The 15,843-nt window shown below is 37.7% G+C and overlaps 1 protein-coding gene across 3 annotated transcripts in view; it reads right to left on the reverse strand.

Annotated features, from left to right (window-relative positions):
- The window catches only part of AKAP6 (A-kinase anchoring protein 6), a 476,021-nt gene that overhangs the window by 123,835 nt on the left and 336,343 nt on the right, over positions 1 to 15,843 (reverse strand). The window lies entirely within an intron of this gene.

A 15,843-nucleotide genomic window follows, 5' to 3' on the forward strand; every position in this document is an offset into this window, starting at 1 on the left:
TTGTACCTTTTACCCCCATTCCTCCCTTCCCCCTCCCCACTGAAACCCCTCCGTGTGATGTCCATTTCTCTGATTCTGTTCCTGTTCTGGTTGTTTGCTTAGTTTTTGTTTTCATAGTTTTTCTTTTCTTTTAGGTTCACTTGTTGATAGTTGTTTGTTGTCGTTTTACTGTTCATATTTTTTATCTTCTTTTTCTTAGGTAAGTCCCTTTAATGTTTCATATAATAATGGCTTGGTGATGATGAACTCCTTTAACTTGACCTTATCTGGGAAGCATTTTATCTGCCCTTCCATTCTAAATGATAGCTTTGCTGGATAGAGTAATCCTGGATACAGATCCTTGTCTTTCATTACTTCAAATATTTCTTTTCAACCACTTCTTGCCTGCAAGGCTTGTTTTGAGAAATCAGCTGATATCTTTATGGGCACTCCTTTGTAGGTAACTCTCTCCTTTGCTCTTGCTGCTTTTAGGATTCTATCTTTAATCTTGGGTAACTTAATTATAATGTGCCTTGGTGTGTTCCTCTTTGGGTCCAACTTGTTTGGGACTCTCTGGGCTTCCTGGACCTCCTGGAAGTCTAGTTCCTTTGCCAAATTGGGGACGTTTTCCTTCATTATTTGTTCAAATAAGTTTTCAATTTCTTGGTCTTCCTCTTCTCCCTCTGGCACCCCTATGATTCGGATGTTGGAATGTTCAGATTGTCCCAGAGGTTTGTAAGAGACTCTTCACTTTCTCGAATTATTATTTCTTCATTTTGTTCTGGATGGATGTTTATTTTTTCCTTTTGTTCCAAACTGTTACTTTCAGTCCCGATTTCCTTACTGTCACTGTTGGTTCCATGAACATTCTGCTTTATTTCACTTTGGGTATCCTTCATTTGTTTTTTGTTTTTTTTCATTTTCAACCAAGCTCAATGAGATCTGTGAGCATTTTGATTACCAGGGCCTTAAATTCTCCATCAGATAGGTTGGCGATCTCCTCCTCACTTAGCTCTCTTTCTGAGGCTTTACTCTGTTGTTTCCTTTGGGCCATATTTCTTTGTTTTGGTGTAGCTGATAGGTTGTAAGGGGGTGGCCTTGGGTATTCACCTGGGCAGGACAGCCCTCTTTGCTGACTGTAGCACTGCCTGTGGGGGAAGGGCCAGAGAGGGAACAGTGCGGCTCACCTGCTCTTCTCTAATGCACTTTTCAACAGACTCTCATGTGAGATTGGGAGCTTCTCCTACCTCAGCACCCCCAGCCATAGCCCACAGCCACCTCTGAGTCCCCTTAAGTCAGTGGAGCTCAACAGCCAGCCCTCCTCCCACCGTCTGCTGAGTCACAGCGGTTTTTTTGAATTGGCCTGAGCAGTCTGCTGCCTTACCAGTCTGGTTGTTCTGGTTGATTTTTTCTTTAATCCTTTGTTGTCAGAGTTCCATGCAGTTCGATTTTCTGGTGATTTTGGTTGTTTATTGATTTCAGATTGGTTGTTATCCTCCTTTTGGTTGTGCAAGGGTTTCTACCTACACCTCCATCTTCGCCGGAACTCAGTTTCTTCTAATTAAATGCACTTGAGCTTCCTTCTCAGTCTACACTGGAGACCTGCAAATGGTGAACGGACCTGACACGGGTACTGTGTTCATTCTTTCTGCAGTCAAGACTATTTTCATCTTAGCTGAGAATGTTGAGGCTTGAGTTTGTTAGATACAGTAAATGCTTTGGCTCCAATATTTTGTGTCACTAGTGTAGAATCAGCATTGGCGTTTTCCAAACAACAAATTCTCATAAGGTCCAAATAATGAAGACAGAGACATTTTTTAAGCATTTGTGCCTGAGTTCAGATTCTTGGCCATGTATTCATTCACAGCTTAGCAAAGGCTTGACAGTTTTCCAAATTTAGGGAAATCAAATATATAACCTGTAGGAAATCAGCAAGTAATTACTAGAATTTCTCTTTTGGTTCTTTTGAAACCTGAAATGACTACAATTTAATGTGATAATTATGTGCTAATCAGGAAAATTCTTAGGTAAGAATTTTCACTTTCTTATGTTTACATTATCTACAAAGTTATGTTAAGTGTTTTTCAAGTAATTTTATAAAAGACAATGTCTTCCAGAAAAAGTGACAGCTGGTATAAAAAACAACATAAAATATCATACATGAGCGAATTTATTAAGGGTAGCATGAAACTAGTTAACAATTCTATATTCCTTTGAAGATATGCTGATTCTATCAGCTGAATTCTTTTCTTGAATTCCTGGTGACTCTAGTTTGTCTTTAAAGATGAGAGAAAGAGGAAATTGAAATTGTGGCAAGTAGCTCAGAGTCTTATAAGGGATATGACAATGGGAACTACTCTTTTGGAGGGATTTTCCTCATAAAATTTTCTTTGTAATTGTGTTTGGGTTTATGTCACTCATTCACTCAAATAAATAATCTCTTCCATGTTAAAAGGTCTCAAAACATACCTTTTGGTACTCTATGAATATGTTGTCTTCTCTATGAAATTTTACAAAGCAAATATATTTACTCTGTGAAAGTGTTATAAAGCAAACACATCACAAAAATGGTATTCTTTTGGATAATTTTCCTTTAAATTGCTATATACCTTAGGAGTTCACAATAAAAGAGTTGGACATTCTCTTGTAGGTATAATATTTTCATTTTAGGAGGATTAAAAGCTTAAGCATATTATGAGGAGAAAAAAGGCTTCTAACTCAAAGCCAGTTTTTGTGAGACAAACATAAAACTATAATGTATTTATTCCATAATCTGAGAATCTAATAGAGAAAAAGACAAGATTATAGTGAAATAAATGTGTAATTTTTCTTGAATGTTTATTTCTAAGTTTGGGTCAACTATTATGGGTAATTGCCAAAAGTATTTCCCAACCTCTTGTCTACCATTTACTCTGCCTTTTTAAGGTTAAAAAGATTCTAGGACCTGTTACCACAGAAATAAAACACTAACAAGCTTATTTATTATCATTTTTCTGCATATTGGATAGCAATATATTATTTTTGAGGCTGGTATAGTTGAAGAAATAATCCTTCCTCTAAACCCTGATGGGAGTTATGTTTGACTAGCAAAGTGTTTGAATACATAAATGCATTCAGCCTTTGGTATTTAAAGTGAGCATCATTAACTGGACATTTCAACTTAAACTTTGCTTAAAAGATAAAGTTTCGCCCAAGTGAAATCAATGGGAGGTGTGTGTGAATATATGAGGTTTCAGCTTGGCCCACTAAGGAATTCTCATTAAAACAGACCACCAAATGAAGAAATCATCAAGATAGGGCAATTTTTGGTTAAATAAAACACTAAAAAGTCTTTATAGTTTTTTACATCCAAGGCCAAGTAATATATATTTTGAAGCATTTAAGAATCCATCTTTTGTATGCTTAATGGTTCATTTCATACCAACACATCCAAAATCACAAGATTGATTCCTGAAATACCAGCTTGTCTATATTGGGACTTCTATTAAATGATCCAATTTTCCTAGCTTCTTTAGCATATTGATTCTTTCCCTAAATACTCACTAAGTATTCACTGTTCACAGTATTTGCTCAAGGAAGTTTGCCTCTGGTTTTCAAAAACGGCACTAAAGGAAGTGGTAACAAAATCTTGTAAAAATATAGTTTAATAATTTTAATGAAGTAAAATACTAATAGGTCAGAATTTCTCATCATCCTCTACTCCATGTGGCATGTAAGCACAGAAGGGACACACGATAGTGGCACCTTGCTCAATCACCATATCATTAAAGAATAAAATTTGGCTTTCCAGACATGGCATCTGATATGCACAGCTGCATGTAGAACCCCTTTCCACTCTAAACATATTAAAGTGTGGACACTAATTTACTATTTTGAATGAAAATTCATGAGCAACCTCCTCATGAGAAAAACAGGCTGCCTTTGCCATTAATAAATAAAAAGGAATATGGAGTTCTCTCCAGCAGTAATTTTCTCAATTCTCATATATACTCACGTACATGTGAAAGTATCTAAGAAAAATAAAATCAACCCTAGAAATTTGTTAATGACTGGCCCCACTTTCTAATGAACCCATGGACCATCTGTTCATAAACATTTGTTATTGAAATAAAAGCCATAAAGAAAAAATTCTAACCTCCAAGATTAGCCATAAAATTAGAAATATCAATGTTGATTCCTGAATATATTTAGAGAATTCTGTTAGGCTGTCAGGAAGTCAAACCCTTGTGTAAATTTTCAAATAATATCTAAGTTCTAGCCACAGAGCTGGAAAACCTTCTGAAGAATTTAAAATAAGTAGTGATTCTAACATAAATGGGGAAACCATACTTCAAAAGACACAGCAAGAGTGATGCTTTAAAACAAAACCAAACCTAAACCTTCCTGCGTCTTTATCTGTGTGTGAGAGGTGACTGGATCCAGACTTGCTACTGGCACACTAGTGTGGGTTGGGCAACTCACCCTTTGCAAAAGTACTACCTCACCCTAAGCCTCACTGATTTTCAAAGATTTAATAGGCAATAGAGAACATTTACCCTCAGGGTTAGGGCAGGAGGTAAATAACCTGGAAATAACTCTCTGCTGCCCAGTCCCTACCAAACGCCAGGTAACAGACTTACTATGGAGACCTCTCCCCCAGATGACTGGCCCCGCCTGCCCAGAGAAGCCACGGTCAGACTGTAAGGCTTTATCACCTGCAGAGCTGCTCTCGCTGAATTATGTTTTAACATCCCTTCTGCAGCTACATAAAAATAAAGCCTTGGGAACTGGGTTTCTTTTGTAGGGATATAGTATCACAGATGCCCGTCTTCTCTTTAAAGAACTACAGGAGAAATTCCTCTCAGGGCTTAATGGCATAAGAACCCAACCTCCATCCAATATGTATTAGTTTTAATCTTAGGGCACTGTGAATTTTTGGATGGATGAGATTTCACTCTTTTCTTTGGGTGTGGAAAGCTTAGAGCCAAAGGTAGTATTCTTGAGGATATGGAGAATATGCATTTGTTTGTTTTCTTACACATATTTTACTCTTGCCTAACTTGCTTCCATCAAAATTTATTCCTTTCCATTATAATATTTTTGTAATTTGATTCAAGTCCTTTGTAAATGAGATGGGGGAATTAATAAAGAAATACATTTTTTAAAAATGTTATTTATTTATTTTTAGAGAGGGGAAGGGAGGGAGAAAGAAAGGGAGAGAAACATCAATGCGTGGTTGCCTCTTGAACACCCCCTACTGAGGACCTGGCCTGCAACCCAGGTGTGTGCCCTGTGTGGGAATCGAACAGGCGACCCTTTGGTTCACAGGACAGCACTCAGTCCACTGAGCCACACCAGACAAGGAAGAAATACATTTTAAAGAGATAAGCTTTACACATTAAAAGGAGGTAGATTAGATTTATGAACCTTCTCATTATTCCAGTTAGTACCTCTCTCCCTCTTCAGTGGGCCCTATCAGTGCTCCAAAACATTACAGAAATTGAGTATTGTAAGGTGTAAGATGTATATGACTTTACTGTTAACTTTGAAGTAATACTTCCCCAGAAAGTGTCACTGCCTCTCTGTTTTGTGCTTTGTTGGCTACCTGCATGGAGGGCATTAGATCACTAACGCGTAAGACTGCCTAGGTCTAAACTTAGTTTAATGTGTTTGCACACTGAAAGGATATCCTATCACAACCCCAAATGAATACATTTCTATGAGTGAGTTTTCTCTTTTTTTCCCAGAAAACCCATTTCAGTATTTCGTAGCGCCCAGAATAGCAGCCAAGCACTTTTTGCTGCTTTTTAACTGCATGCTGCATTGGAATCATACTATTTAATAATAACACCACAGTATAAGAGAAGGGGCAAAAAGGACCTGAATTGAACACTGGTCAGCAATTAGTCAGATTAAGATAGGTCAAGAGCCTGGGGAGAAAGTATTCAGAAATGCGTGGTGATTTATTTGCAAGAATGTTCTCAACATCAGCACATGTAAGAGATAAGTACTTCATTTTACAGCTGGTATGTCCCAAAGAGAAAATATTTCATGCAGCAATATTCCATTGAAGAGAAATTCAAAATGGTCATTTTTTTGTATGTGTCTGTGTGTGTGTGTGTCCAAGAGAGAGAAAATATGAGTGAACAGGAATATTCATTCAACTACACAAAGATACTACTTTCAACCTGTTGTTCAACAGAAAACCAGAAATATCACCCTGCATAGGCAAAATCCAGGGTAATTATATCCCTTCCCAGGTGGTTACAGTAAGTTAGTGTATCTTAATGCTTAATATAGAGAATCAATTTGATCTTTAATCAAACAATATTTTAAATAACAATTTATTTGTTTTCATTTGTCAATATTATTTCTCTTTGGGGGTATTTTGTATACATTTGTGTGTTTCACACTGATCCAGAAATGCTTTTTTTCCTAAACAAAATTTATTCATCTTTCTTGCCAAACCTGTAAACTTTTATATATTTAAAGTAGGAATAATCTACATATACCATTTGGATTTTGGAGTACAATTTATACTAAAACCTTGCCTGACGGGGAGTGAATTACTCCTGTATTTTTAGATAGAGGGCCTAAACCTTGACTACATCTCCATTTGCAGACACTGTCCAAATTCACTCAAAGCCAGAAGAAGCATGTCAGATGGCTGATGAGACTGAGAACAGAAGTCCCTAAGAACACCCTTGGGATTCCTAAGCACAGTCAGGAAAAGGTCTCCATTCCCTTCTGTTTCAACATCAAATTGTGATTTACAGAAACCCTCAACACACACACACACAGACTACACAGTTAGTGTCTTGTGGCTGAAATCCTCACTCTACCTGTAACCAGCCTTTCTCTAATGGCTAATGTCTATGCATCTTTGAGGACAGTTCAGATGTTCTTTTCCTCCCATAAACCTCCCTGACTCCTTCTAGCCAGTCTAGATTAGGCATGACTCCTAGGTACACCCATAATAAGCTTTTACTTGCAGTTTTAAGACAGCAAATAATAGTCAACTGTAGTCCTCAATTCCTGCCAATCAAGGTACCATCAGAAAGTTTGAGTGATGTAGTGCTTTATTTTGGAAGACTTGTATAATATAGCAGAAAAGATTCTAACTGAAATCAAAATGTTCTGATTATCCAGACTTTTTAAAGCAAATAAGCAATCTTTACTTCTTTATTTTTTAAATATTTTTTTTCAAAAATTTTATGTCTGTTTTACATCAGCTGCATTTTCTTCTTTCTACCTTTGCCCATTTCTCCACTTTCCTCCCCCCAAACCCACCTCTGGCAACCACCAATCTGTTCTCTGTATTTATGAGTTTGGTTTTTAGTTTTTGTTTTTGTTTTAGATTCTACATGTAAGAGAGATCATATATTATTTGTCTTTCTCTGATTTATTTCACTCAGCATAATGCCCTCAAGGTCCATCCATGCTTCACATATGGCAAGATTTCATTCATTTTATGACTGAATAATATCCCATTGTATTTATATATGACAATTTCTTTATCCATTCATCTATCAATGGAAATTCCATGTCCTGGCTATTGTAAATAATGTTGCAATGAACATGGGGGCACATATAACATTTTAAGTTAGTGCTTTTGTTTTCTTCAGATAAATACCCAAAAGTGAAATTGCTGAATCAAATGGTGGTTCTTTTGAAATTTTTTTGAGGATGATATTTTGAACAAGGGTTTGGTTTCCAAAATATATAAAGAACTCACACGACTCCACTCCAGGAAGACAAACAATCGAATTAAAAAGTGGGCAAAAGGCATTGGCTGGTGTGGCTCAGTGGCTGAGTGCCGGCCTGCGAATCAAAGGGTAGCTGGTTCTATTCCCAGTCAGGGCACATGCCTAGGTTGCAGGCCAGGTTCCCAGTAGAGGGCACGTGAGAGGCAACCACACATTGATGTTTCTCTCCCTCTCGTTTTCCTTCCCTTCTCCTCTCTAAAAATAAATAAATAAAACATTTTTTAAAAATGGGCAAAGGACCTGAACACACACTTCACCAAGGAGGACATACAGAGGGCCCAGAGACATATGAGAAGATGCTCAGCATCACTAGCCATCAGAGAGATGCAAATTAAAACCACAATGAGACCACTTCACACAGGTCAGAATGGCCATCATAAACAAACAAGTGCTGGCAAGGTTATGGAGAAAAGGGAACCCTAGTGCACTGTTGGTGGGAATGCAGACTGGTGCAGCCACTGTGGAAAACAATATGGAATTTCCTCAAAAAACTAAAAATGGAACTGCCTTTTGACCTGGCAGTTCCACTGCTGGAATTATACCCTAAGAACCCTAAAACACCAATTGAAAAGAACCCATGCACCCCAATGTTCATAGCAGCACAATTTACAATAGCCAAGTGCAGGCAGCAACATAAATGCCCATCAGTAAATGAGTGGATAAAAAAAACCGTGATACATTTACACAATGGAATACTACAGAGCAGAAAGAAAGAAGGATCTCCTACCTTTCTCAACAGAATGGATGGAACTGGAGATCATTATGCTAAATGAAATAAGTCAGATAGTGAAAGACAAATATCATATGATCTCATATATAAGTGGAACCTAATCAACAAAACAAACAAGCAAGCAAAATATAACCAGACACATTGAAATAAGAACAAACTGACAGTAACCAGAGGGGAAAGAGGAGGGGCATAACAGGGGAAAGAAGGAGAAGGGTGGCCAAGGAATATGTATAAAGGACCCATAGACAAAGCCAAAGGGGGGTAGGATTGAGGCAGGGAGGTGGGGGTGGGTGGGGCAGGGGAAAGTGGTGGCAGGAAAATGGAGACAACTGTACTTGAACAATAAAAACAAACAAACAAAAAAGACTATTATTCATAAACCACAGTTCAAAACCAATAGACACCCCCACAGCTTCAATCCTGTTCCTACCAATTCAAGGGTCCCTGGCCTCTGGTGGGCTTACATGAGAGGAAAATGGCATCAGGAACTAATTTGTCTTTACCCTTCTCAGTAAGGGCAATGGCCTGAGAGGCAGGCACTCCCAAAAGGGCCCTTGCTATGTGATGCAGTGGAAAGTCTGGAGCTTGTCGTTGGGCGGTCCTGGTGGGTGGGATCTGTCATGAGCTTTGTGACTTCAAGCACAGGTGCAATTTATTTTCTCTGACACTCAGTTTTCTCATCAATAAAAATGGGGACAACTGTGATCACGCCTACGATGCATGCCCCCCGAACTGTAAAAAAAACAAAATAAAATAAAATACTTTTGAAGAAACTTTATACTGTTTTCTACAGTGGCTGAATGAAATTACATCCCCACCAATAGTGGATATGACTTTCCTTTTTTCCACATCCTTGTCAACACTTGTTATTTCTAGTCCTTTTGATAAAAAGTTTTTAAGAGGTGTGAGGTGGTATCTTACTGTGGGCTTTAATTTGCATTTCCCTGATGACTACAACATTGAGCATCTTTTCATATACCTGTTGACCATCTGTATGTCTTCTTTGGAAAAATGTCTATTCAGATCTTCTGTCCATTTTCAATGGAATTGTTTGCTTTTCTGCTATTGAGTTGTATGAGTTCTTTATCTATTTTGGATATTAGCTCCTTGTCAGATATATGATCTACAGGTATTCTCTTTCATTCAGTAGGGTTTTTTTTTCATTTTGTTGATGGTATCCTTTGTTGTGCAAAAGTTTTTTAGTATTGCGTAGTACCACTGATTTATTTTTGCTTTTGCTGTTTTTGCTTTTGGTGTCAGATTTAAAAAATCATCACTAAGACCTATGTCAAAAAGTTCACTGACTATGTTTTCTAGAGGTTTTATGGTTTAAGGTTTTCTGTTCAGTTCTTTAAAAAAAACTTGGAGGGATTTTTTTTTATGGTGTAAGAAAATAATCAAGTTTCATTGAGTTTCATTGTTTTTCATGTGACTGTCCAATATTCCAACACCATTACTGAGGAGACTATTCTTTCTCCATTGTATATTCTTGGCTCCTTTGTCATAAATTAATTGACCATATATGCATACATTTATTTCTTGGCTCTCTGATCTGTTCCACTGATCTATGTGTCTGTTTTTATGCCAATACCATATTGTTTTAATTACTATAGTTTTATCACACAGGTTTAAATCAGGGTGAGTTATGCCTCCAGCTTTGTTCTTTCACAGGATTGCCTTGGCTATTCGTGTTTTTGTGTTTCCATATACATGTTAGGATTATTTGTCCTATTTCTTTGAAAAAACCTCATTGAAATTCTGATAGGGATTGCATTGAATCTATAGATTATTTGGGGTAGTATGGACATTTTAACAATATTAATCTTTCCAATCCATGAGCATGAAATATCTTTTTATTTATTTATGATTTCTTCAATTTCTTTCATTAATGCCTTGTAGTTTTTAATATACAGGGCTTTCATCTCTTTGTTTAAATTTGTTCCTAGGTTTTTCTTAATGATGCAATTGTTAATGATATTATTTTCTTTATTTTTTCTGATAGTGTATAGAAACAACAGATTTTTGTGTATTGATTTTTCATTCTGCAACCTTAGTGAATGTGCTTATTAGTTCTGAAAGTTTTTTGAAGTCTTTAGGGTTTCCTATTACAATATTCCATATGCAAAGAGTAACAGTTTTATTTTTTATTTTCCAACTCGGATGCCTTTTAGTTCTTCACCAATTGCTTGGCTAGGACTTTGTATACTGTATTGAATAGAAGTGGCTAGAGTGCGCATTCTTATTCCTGACATGAGAGAAAAAGCTTTTAGCTTTTCACCGTTGAGTGTGATGTTAGCTGTGGGTTTGTCATGTATGGCCTTTGAAATGTTGAAGGATGTTCCCTCTGTGACTGCTTTGTTGAGACTTTTATCATAAATGAGTGCTGAAGTTTGTCAAATGCCTTTCTGCATCTTTTGATATGATCATATGGTTTCTAGTCTCCATTTTGTTGGTGTCGTGCATCATGTTGACAGCTGTACAAATGTCGAACCATCCTTGCATCCCCGGAAAGAATCTGACCTGATCATGGACGATCCTTTTAATATGTTGTTGAATTTGGTTTGCTAATATTTTGTTGAGGATTTTGCATCTATGTTCATTAGAGATATTTGCCTGTACTTTTCTTGTAGTGTCCTTGCCTGGTTTTGGTATCAGGGTAATGCTGGCCTCATAAAATGAGTTTGGAAGAGTTCCCTCCTCTCCTATTTTTTTTTTTTGGAAGAGTTTGAAAAGGATTGGTATTAATTCCTCTTTGAATGCCCAGTAGAATTCGCCAGCGAAGCCATCTGGTCCTGGACTTATTTGTTGGAAGGTTTTTGATTACTCATTCAACGTCCTTACTAGTAATCAGTCTGTCAGATTTTCTATACTTTATGTCCACCTGAAAGTGGGGAATAGGCTGCCAAAATGTAAGCTCCTACATCTCTCAGCCTCTGCCACCCATAGTCACCACACTACCCTTGTTGGTGGTTGAGGAGCCCAAAACATCCCTAAGCTTCAGACTTGCTTCCTGGGCACTTGCACTTGGATGTTCACAGACTATCAAGAGAACTGTGCTTTCCCCGCTTCTGTTCCTCCCTACACTTCCCACCTCAGCAAATGGCATGTCCCTCAGACAGAGAGCACAAGCCTGAAATATTCTTAGATATTGGTGACCGAGGCCTGTCAGCCCAACTTCCCCCTTCCCGTTTCTATTGCTGCCATCTTAGCTCAGGTCCTATGTCTCACGTGGATGACTAGAACTGCCTGTTAACTGAGCACTTTCTAGTCTTGCCCTTGCCCATCTACTCTCTATACTGCTGCTGGAACATTGTTTACAGACTGTCAATCTAGTCATGCTGGCCATATTTCGTGGTTCCAGCTGTTTGTATACACTGTTTTCTCTGTGAGAAATACTCTTACTGTCACTTCTGACCCTGAGCCATTCTCCAGGAGACTTCTTGTGGAAGGCTTTCCTGATTTACATACATCTGTCACCCTTTGTCTCCCACTGTCTCTACCTCCACAGGGCCTACAGCAGCCTGCACTTAATCAATAAATATTAAATGTTGAATGACACCAAAGTCATTTGAATCCAAAGCTTCCTATTTGCTTTCTCCCCCTTGAACCAGCAAATGGAGCATCATTCTCCTCATTCAATACTTATTGATTCTTTCAGGCTTTAGTTTCTAATTCAGTCTCCAAATTCTCCATTAATTTCCTTTTTCTTTTAAATAATTTTTACTTTCTCAATTACAACTGACATACAACATTATATTAGTTTCAGGTGTATAACCCAGTGATTGGACATTACATACCTTACTAAGTTATCACCCCAATAAATCAAGCACCCATCTGACTTCATACATAGTTACTATGATATTATTGACTATATTTCCTATGTGGTACTTTATATCCCCACGACTATTCTGTAACTACCAATTTGTACTCCTTAATTCCTTTTCCATTACTTTCTAGCCTAAAATCTCCAACACCAAAGCAGTGTTTCTCAAACAGCAGCAGAAGCATCTGGAGGACTTGTTAAACTAAGATTGCTGAACCCCCAGACTGCCCCATTTAGTAGACCTGGAGTGGGGCCCACGACTGGCAATCCTAACAAATTCCCAGGAGATGTTGATACCGCTGGTCCAGAGTCAATATTTTGAAAACCACTAGAGCAATTGTTCATAGCTGCAAGTAAACATTGGAATATAATCAATCTTGGCCCACTCCTACATACTAAATCAGAATTTTCATTCGGGAGGGGAGGGCAGGCAGTTTTCGGCTTACAAGCTCCACCGGTGATCCTGATACACTGTCCTTGTTAAGAACCATGAATTCAGTGATTAACTCCAGGATCTGGACTTCTTCTTCCCAAGCCATATTTTTGACACCCCCTCCAACTTTCTACCCTATTCTCCAGTCATATGGAACAGCAGGCAATCTGATGATTCCAGCCCTTTGCTCACTTTCTCTCTGAACCCCAGATTACTTTTACTAATTCACGCACCTAGCACTTGCCAGCCACCGCACCAGATTCAGAGCACAGTGTGGTGAAAGACGCAGCCCGGTCTCAGGGAGCCCAACATTCTCTCTGTACTTCCCTACCACCCTGTGCTTCCCTTCTCTCCCACTGCACAGGCGAATACTGGTTTAATGCTGCACCCTCTTGCTAGATGGTAAATTTCATGAAGGCAGAGACTGCGGTATGTTTTTGTAGATGCTCAATAAATGTTTGTTCAGATTAAATTGAAAAGCTCTGCTCCTGACCTTGCCTTCTTTCAAAAATTATCCGGAGTTCTCTCTCTCTGCTGTCTTTCCTGACCTGCTCCAGTGCACTCTCATCCCAGGCAGAATTGAGCTCTGCCTTCCATGAGCCCCACCCCCTAGCCCCATGCAGATTTTTAACTCCACATATGTGATCTTTTACTCCACGATGTTTACAGATCTGTCTCCTCCCACCAAACTGTAAGCCTCTCAATTGTAAGGTAAGGCTTACAATTTTTGCCTTTTAATATCTGTACTTCATATAGGATGTACATAATACTATTTGTCAAAGTAATAACTGAAGTCACTTTTGTTTTCACTTAAGCCTACTTTGCAATGTTTTTGACCAAACTTCCTTGTGGCTTTAATGAAATCTTTTTAAGGTCTTCCACTTCTCCATAATAGGAAGATACCACAATTTAAATGTCATAGAGTATGGAATATGCAGAATATGGAATTTAGGGAAAAATCTTTATCAAGAGTCCAAATAAAATCCTTCAGAGAGAGGGCAAGGTGTGACTTCATAGACTGTCCACTGCATTTTGACCTGGGTGCTGAGTCAGGGTGTTAGCTCCATCTTATATCCTCATCCGGGACAACTGGTCTCCCAGCCATTCGGCTTTCCAGTTCCATCACTTAGAAGCTGAACAAAAGACATGGTTTGTAATCTACATGAAGTCTTGACAGAAAGTTGGATGCTATTTAATGTATGTCACAGCCTCTTTGAAACACATTTAAAAAATGAAATCAGATCATCTTATAATAGAAAGAGATATTGGAAAAAAGGAGGGTTATACTTTCCAAATATATAAAATGTAAGTGTTCTTAACAAACTCTGTTCAGAGAATCATGCCATGAACATAGTAGGTCTTCAATGAATATTTATGGAATGAAAGAAATAACATAATCTCTAAATGCTTTCATTTAAATAGACAGGAATCAAAAAGGCACCAATCTGCTCTCATATCTAATTAATATGAGATGAGACGATGCCCAACTCACTGAGCCACACTGGCTAGGGCAATTTCTAAGTAATATTTTTGTTGTGTAAAATTCTTAGAAATTTAAGATCACCATTCTATTTAGCATCTGAGTCTTCCCTCGAGTAGTCTTATAAGTTTTTCAACTACATACTCTTCTTAGCATGCATGTAGACATGGGAAGGGAATAAAAACCTATGAATTGTATCACCAACTTGATTTTCTCTTTAGCAGATTGGATATCTGCGTATGGAATGAAGACCGTAGAAAGCCCACACCATTCCCACACTTGCTTATCGGAAATAATGATCAGCCAATGCTATAAAAGAAACAGTTAAATAGAGTTTGTGTGTCATTGGAGCAGATAATTTTATAAGACTATGTCCTTAAGGCTTCAGAATTAAGGATTTGACTGTGGGAGCAAAGAGTCTTGGGGGCAAGACACCCCAGATAACCTCACCCACATGCATTTCTCACACAATGCTTTTCTGTATGTAAACAGAAAATAGAAAAGAGTATATGTTTTTTTGTCCTTACTATTAAATAGCTGCTTTTTCTTCAGCACACTCTTAAATTTCTGCACAATGCACAGCCTTCAGCACCCCAAGGAGCATAAACAAAAGCTATCAGGCAAGTTCCCCTACTCCCACTTCACTGAACAATGCTTGTTGTTAACTAAGCAATTCCCAGGGCAGATTTATGATTTGTGGAGCCCAGAGTAAACACTCAGGTTGGGTCCTTGGAATCTGAGGTCAGAAGCGCGTGGTGCCTGTTCAATTTCCAGGGCTTTTAGAAAACACGAAAATGTGACCTAAAGTTTGTGCTTACGTGTACACCAGAGACTACTTAGGCATTTAGAGAAATTAAAGCACATGAAGGCCTCAGAACAGCTTATTGTTCTCGTTCCAAGTCTGAACCTTTTCTTTCTTATTTGCTTCTATGCTTTTCTTGTTGTGAATAAATGCCTATTGAATTATATAAGAGGAATCAAACATATATGTAACATGTCTATGGATCAGGGAAAAATCCTGATAGAGCAACAACAAATTGTATAGATACGTAAATTTAAAAATGTATTTCCCGTTTCCCAAACAGAGTTATGACTCTGATCCTTTTCCTGTGTTCTTAGACCCTCGATTATATCACAGAACAGAATCTGTAATCAGCACACTTAATTTATCCTAAAAATTTATAGGGGGATTAAAGTCCAATCAAAACTGTAAGTACTTAAAAGATAAAATGCAAGCAAGTACATGAAAAGACTTTTTTCTGCCTGCCTTTTCAGGGAATATTTTACCTAGAGGTACACCTCATAGGGTAATAATATTAACATGTAGCAGACTTGGGGGAACAGTTTCTCCCCTTTGTTGCCTGGTCAAGTATAAAAGTAAAATAGGTTACTGTTTTCATTTTTGTGAGTATAATCATTATCAAGGCATTAAAACTATGAAATAATTAAATTTCATTACTACTCTTTTACTGTTTAATATTCACCTACTAAATATTAGAATTAAGCCAGAAAAGACAAAAAAAGAAAATGTATATATGTGATATTTGTATACCTTTAAGTTCATTTGGAAATATCGGACTGTATGACAATTGGAGGAGTGGTTAGAATAATATAAATATAGTCATATGTCTCAGGCCGAATGAAAGTGTTGAG

Source organism: Desmodus rotundus, chromosome 7 (assembly GCF_022682495.2).
Source record: "Desmodus rotundus isolate HL8 chromosome 7, HLdesRot8A.1, whole genome shotgun sequence".
Classification (NCBI taxonomy): Eukaryota; Metazoa; Chordata; class Mammalia; order Chiroptera; family Phyllostomidae; genus Desmodus; species Desmodus rotundus.